Raw genomic sequence first — 6,279 nt, forward strand, 5'->3', positions numbered from 1 at the left:
AGCCATTGTGTTAATAAATAAGACTAGGAGCTGGCATTTAGGAAAACAACAACAACGACAAATAAATAGATAAAGATTTGGTTAATTTAATTAAAAAAGAAGAGAATCAAATTAACAGTTTCATGAATGAAAAGGGAAATTGTACCTCTAATGTAGAGGGAATTAAGGCAATCATTAAGATCTATTTCACTCAATTATATGACAATAAATAAGACAATCTAGGCAAAATGATTGAATATTTAAAAAATATAAATTGCCTATATTAACAAAGGAGGAAATAGAATATTAAAATAATCCCATTGTAATAATTAAAATTATGAGGCTGCTACTTTTTTATAACTATTAAATCAAAGTAATAGGAGTAGCAAAGAGAGGGAAAGATAGGAGAGAGGTAGAGAGTTACTTAGCTTTCTCCTCTATTGGCCACCTTGATGGGCTGAGAGTAACCTCGACAATAGTTCCTCTAGCCTCTATGATCCAGCAAGAAGACCCCAAAGACCTCCTGGTCTCCACTTATAAGCTGTTTTCCCCACCCACTAGTTCTTCCACATAACATCTCAGGAACCAACCGGTTTCTCAATTTCCCTGGGTCACCCAGAGGGACAGTCCTTGTGGAATCAGCTTCCTGTCTTATTGATTCCTAGATTCTTTAGCTTCCTTTCTCTAAGGACCTGTCTATATCTGAATCTACTCAGTGGTCTTTGACTTCCAGGTCACTGAGAGATGATGTTAAACAAAGTTACATAATGGAGAGAGAAATTCTCTTCTGTAAGGATGGGATTTGTGCAAGGGGAGTGGCACAAAAGGAGCTAAAGAAGGAGTGGCTGACAGTTGGTGAGAGTTGGTGATGGTTGAGACCAGAGACAATACTAGGTAATGCTCTGGAGCAAGGAGGAAGAGGAAAAGGGTTTTGGCAGAGGACATCCAGGCTTGGATCCAGTTGTTAGGGCTTCCTGAGGATCTTTCTTTGGAAATTGATACCCTGTTTCCCTGGTCAAAAGCATCCCATTGCATCTCATCCAGCAAGACTTCAATCATTGAGTTAGCTAAGTTTTTGAACTCCATTTTGGGAGCAATCTCTCAGTCTCCTTCCTCCATTACCCAACCTTGCTGAGAGATCCTTTCTGGTCTAACTTACAATTATAGAAAGGATAGAAAGAGAAAGAAAAATAGAAACAGAAGGAGAAGGGATGAGGGGGAAGAAGCTTAGGAGTGGGAGCCATTAAGGTTTCCACTTAAGATATGGACTCCATAGGAATAGTAAAGAGGGCACCCAGAAATCCCTCTGCCCTTCACCCCTTTCCCAAACCCCTAAATTGTGAATAAGAAAAGTTATTCATCAGTCAGATAGCATTCCAGAGTGCCCAAGAGACAACAAGGAGGAGGGGAAATTGCAGCTTGGTCTAGCTTCCTCCATCTTGAAGCCAGACCACCTGCTGTGAAGTTGACTGACCTTAGGGAGGCTTGCGTGAACCCTGCCCTCATTCAGAATCGGATTGGGGTACCACATACCTCATCTTATAGGGAAGCCTTGTCCCCAACTCCTGTGGGGTGGCACGACCATCCAGGTCACCCAATTTCGGGGTGACACTCCCTTGAAGTCTCCCAGAGTATATTTGGTGGGAGGGGAGAGCTATAAAAGAGTCTTACCTCATAGACTCTCTCTCTCCCCTCCATAAACTTTCCTAACTGGCTCCCCTTTATTCTCACACTTCCAACATCATATCTGAAAAAGAAAGTGAATAAGCCTTCAAGAAATTCCCTAATCAGGGTCAGATTCATGAGTGAATTCTATCAAACATTTAAAGAAAAACTAATCCAATTACTCTATAAACTATTTGAGAAAGTAAGCAAAGAAGGCTTGCCAAATTCTTTTTATGATACAAATATGGCACTGATCCCCAAGCCAGGAAGACAAAAAACAGAGAAAGAAAACTATAGACCAATCTCCTTAATGAACACAGATGCAAAAATATTAAATAAAATACTTGCTAAAAGAATACAATAAGTTATCACAAGGATAATTCACTAAGATCAGGAGAGATTTATACCAGGAATGCAAGGCTAGTTCAATATTAGGAAAATCATCCTCATAATTGACCATATAACCAACCAAACTAATAGAAATCACGTGATTATCTCAATAGATGCAGAAAAAAAACCTTTGACAAAATATAACACCCTTTCCTATTGAAAACACTAGAAAGTACAAGAATGAAATGGCCTTTCCTCAAAATAATAGGCAATATTTATTTAAAACCATCAGCAAGTATCATCTGCAATTAGGATAAGTTAGAAGCCTTCCCAATAAAATCAGGAGTAAGCAGGGATGCCCATTATCTCCACTGTTTAATATTGTACTAGAAATGCTATGAGTAGGAATTACAGAAGAAAAAAAAATTGAAGGGATCAAAGTAGTCAATGAGGAGACTAAACTATCATTCTTTGCAGATGATATGATGGTATACTTAGAGAATATTAGAAAATCAACTAAAAAGGTAGGGGAAATAATAACTTTAGCAAAGTTGCAGAGTACAAAATAAACTCACCCAAATCATTAGCATTTCTAGATATTTCCAACAAAACTCCACAGGAAGAGTTAAGAGAAACTCCATTTAAAATCACTTTCAATGATATAAAATATTGGGGAATCTATTTGCCAAGAAATATTTAGGAATTATATAAACATAACAACAAAGTGCTTTTCACACAAGTAAAACTAGATCTAAAAAAATGGAAAAACATTAACTGCTCATGTGTAGGATGAGCTAATTATAATAAAAATGAAAATCCTACCTAAATTAATTTACTTTGTCAGTGCTATACCTATCAAACTATCAAAAACTTTTTTATAGAATAAGAAAAAAATTATAATAAAGTTCATCTGAAAGAACAAAAGATCAAGAATGTCAAGGGAACTATTGGAAAAAAAAGTGAAGGATGCATTCGCATTCCTAGCAGTACCAGATCTTAAACTGTAGTATAGAATAGTGATCATCAAAACAATATGGTGTTGGCTAAGAGACAGAAGAGAAGATCAATGGAATAGACTTGGGATAAATGTCCTCAGCAAAATAGTGCATAATAAACCCAAAGATCCCAGCTTTTGGGACAAGAACCTACTATATGACAAAACCGCTGGGAGAATGGGAAAAGATTAAGGAAGGAATTAGGTCAGTATTACACCTTACACTAAGATAATTTCAGAATGGGTAAATGACTTAAATATGAAGAGGGAAATAATAAGTAAATTAGATGAATAAAGAATAATATATCTGTCACATCTGTGGGAAAGGAAGGAATTTAAGACCAAGTAAGAGATAGAGAACATTGCAAAATGTAAAATGAGTTATTGTCATCTATCAGACTGCTTCTTCTATTACTTTATCTACTTCTTCAAAGAGAATATTATTAGATTTGGAGAAAACTACTACAGCTATCTGAGGTCTTTTGTTAACCAGGTCCATAGATACACCCATCTAGGACAGAAAAGAGTCCATAAATTCAACATTCTCTTTTTGGACAGACTCCCTCCACCATTAGGATTTACTCCAGTCCTGAGTGATGTGTGGATTGTGGTGAATGTCAATTCCCTTTAAACTTCTATAATTTTCTCTCCATTCTCTTAGCCAATATCTTTATTAAGGCTATGATTCTTGCTCACCCATACTATTAAAATAGCCTCCCATAAAAACAAAATGAAAAACCCCTAATTTATCTTATATAATCCTTTAAGTAATATATGTGATTAGAATGTGAGAAAGGCTAGTCCTAGCTGTTTTTTAACTGTCTATAAGGTATAATCAGTAATAGATTAAGGAAAGAGTTAGCTCAAGAGCTCCTGTTGTAAACCTTCTTATGTTAAGTACATATCTTTACTATCACCTGATTCTGAATAAAAATAACAGAAGCAATCACAGAGTCAGTTATAAAAGTAGGAATACTATATGCTTTTCTAGTAATGCATGTCAATAGTAGGGTCCTCAGATTTTATAACTCAAAGAGACAATTTTTTGTTTCTTTCAGTTTCTTCTTGTGAGTTATTGTCTGTTATAATATCAACAAGTTTTCCCCTATAATTTTGCCTGAAAATAGAAGTTACAGGATCAATAAAGTGCGTGGACTTTGTACTAGAATTTATTAACTATAGCTAGCATACTTTGAATATTGGGTTTGTTAATCAACAATTGTATCGACTGTCAAAAGCCTATAAAACATTTGTGAGCATCCACAAGAGGTCCTTTCATCACAAACTGGGTGTGATGAGATCACTGACTATTTACCCATGAATAAAATCATTTTCAGCTCAGAGTTATGGCGTTAAGATATATTTATTTCTTACATTAGGAGAATGATTAGGTCAGATAATTTAGTGTTTCAGGAATAATATTTCTTATTGCCTTTGGGCACATGATAAAACAAAACCTGTCAGTTATTTTGGCAACTTTTGTCATTCTTTTCTAATTCTTTGTAATTTGTTGAAATCTTCCCCTCTCCCAACCACATGCATCCCTCTAATTCAATTGCCTATTTGGTACTAATCAATTCAATTTTTCAGAGATTGTATTGACTATGATATCCTGGTTTTATGAAAAGTCATGGGTTTTATGACCCTTGTCTCTGTCTTCAGGGACTTTAAGAAACATATTTACTGACGCTGGTCCCAGACTTAATCTCTTTTTCCAAAAATCTATATAAGCACATTGCATTCTGTCATTCAGTGGAAGTTCCAGGACTGAGGTTCTGTGCATCTTCCCAGATTAATCTTTCTACCTCAATTAAAGACTCGTATTTTAACTACTTTGATAGTTCTGTTTTGTTTTTTTTTCAGGTTAACTATATATAACATTTACCCATATGTTAAAAGAGTGCTAAGGATTCTGTTTAGACTGCCAAAGGTTAAATTTACTTTTGTAAATGATACAGTGAGGGTAAATACTTGACTATTCTATTTCTGCCTCCTTTCCATTTTCACTAGTTTGGAAATGGAAATATGCACATAGGATAGGGAGAAATATTATATTTGATCGTTGAGTCTAAGCCAAGAATTTCTCTCTAATAGTCAAAGCTACTAGTTGTGGGCTTTTCCATGCTTATGTAGCCTGTTCCCTGATCATCAGGAATGATCTTTTAATAGTGCCATTTTCAAAATCTATATAGCTTAGATGAACATTCCAAAGCTTGCTTCCTATATTAATGTTGCTATTAATCATATAATATCAACTCTTTATAGATGTTGGGGAAGATAAACATTTTATGTTAAGAAAAAGACAATTCTTATCCTCATCCTTATATTTCTAACTCTATCACTTCACACAGTGCCTGGCATAGCATGAAGTATTGTGTTAATGTTTGTTGCCTTCCTACTGTAATAAATGAAAATTAAATTTATTAAATGTAATATTAATAAAATATCGTGGTCACCGTTATAAAATTTACTCTCAAGTCAGGAGTCCCTTAGCAGCTCTTAACAATGTACTTTTAATAAAAATGGAGATATATGAAAAAAAGCAAAATGAAGGAAGGTGGGGAAGTCTCTCTCTAGAAAAAACTTTCTAAAAAATCTCTATCTAGAAAAAATACCTAAGCTGAAATCTCAAGCCCACTAAGCCACTTAGTCCTTAAAGTCCTCCAGTGTCAACCTCAAGAAAGAGCTCAGCTCTTCAACTTTTATCCTCCATATCCCTACATCTTGTTGCTTACCCACACAAAATATGGGGTTCAGGGAAGGATAACCTTAGGGAGTGACCTCTATCATCATACTACCTACCATATGCCAGGCAGTATGCTATGTGTATATATACATGTATATGTGTATTATATGTATTATATATATATATATATATTTATTACATATATAATATACATAAATTGCACGGTAATAAAATGGGAGGTTGAATAGATGCTTCTAGGTAGTACAAAGAATTTTTCCCCTTCTTGTGGGGAATATGGCTTGACATAGTTAATAATGCCATGTATTATATCATGAAACAATAATAAAACCACAATAAAACCACAGGAAAGATAGTTGTGGGTGTCATTTCTAAGTCATAAAAGACACTAAAGATCTGGTTTCTCTTCTGCCTTCCAACATGTCCTGGGATGCTGGGGAAATGTACCAGGATGCTGAGGAAATATATCAGGATGCTGAAGAAATGTTCCAGGGCAACCTGGGCTTCAATCAAGGATATGTTGTAAAGTAATCGAGGGGTATTTCCCAAGAAGAGTACTATAAGATTCATTTTATTTCTATTTTACACCGATTATTATTAATATTTA

Source organism: Gracilinanus agilis, chromosome 6 (assembly GCF_016433145.1).
Source record: "Gracilinanus agilis isolate LMUSP501 chromosome 6, AgileGrace, whole genome shotgun sequence".
NCBI classification, from domain to species: domain Eukaryota; kingdom Metazoa; phylum Chordata; class Mammalia; order Didelphimorphia; family Didelphidae; genus Gracilinanus; species Gracilinanus agilis.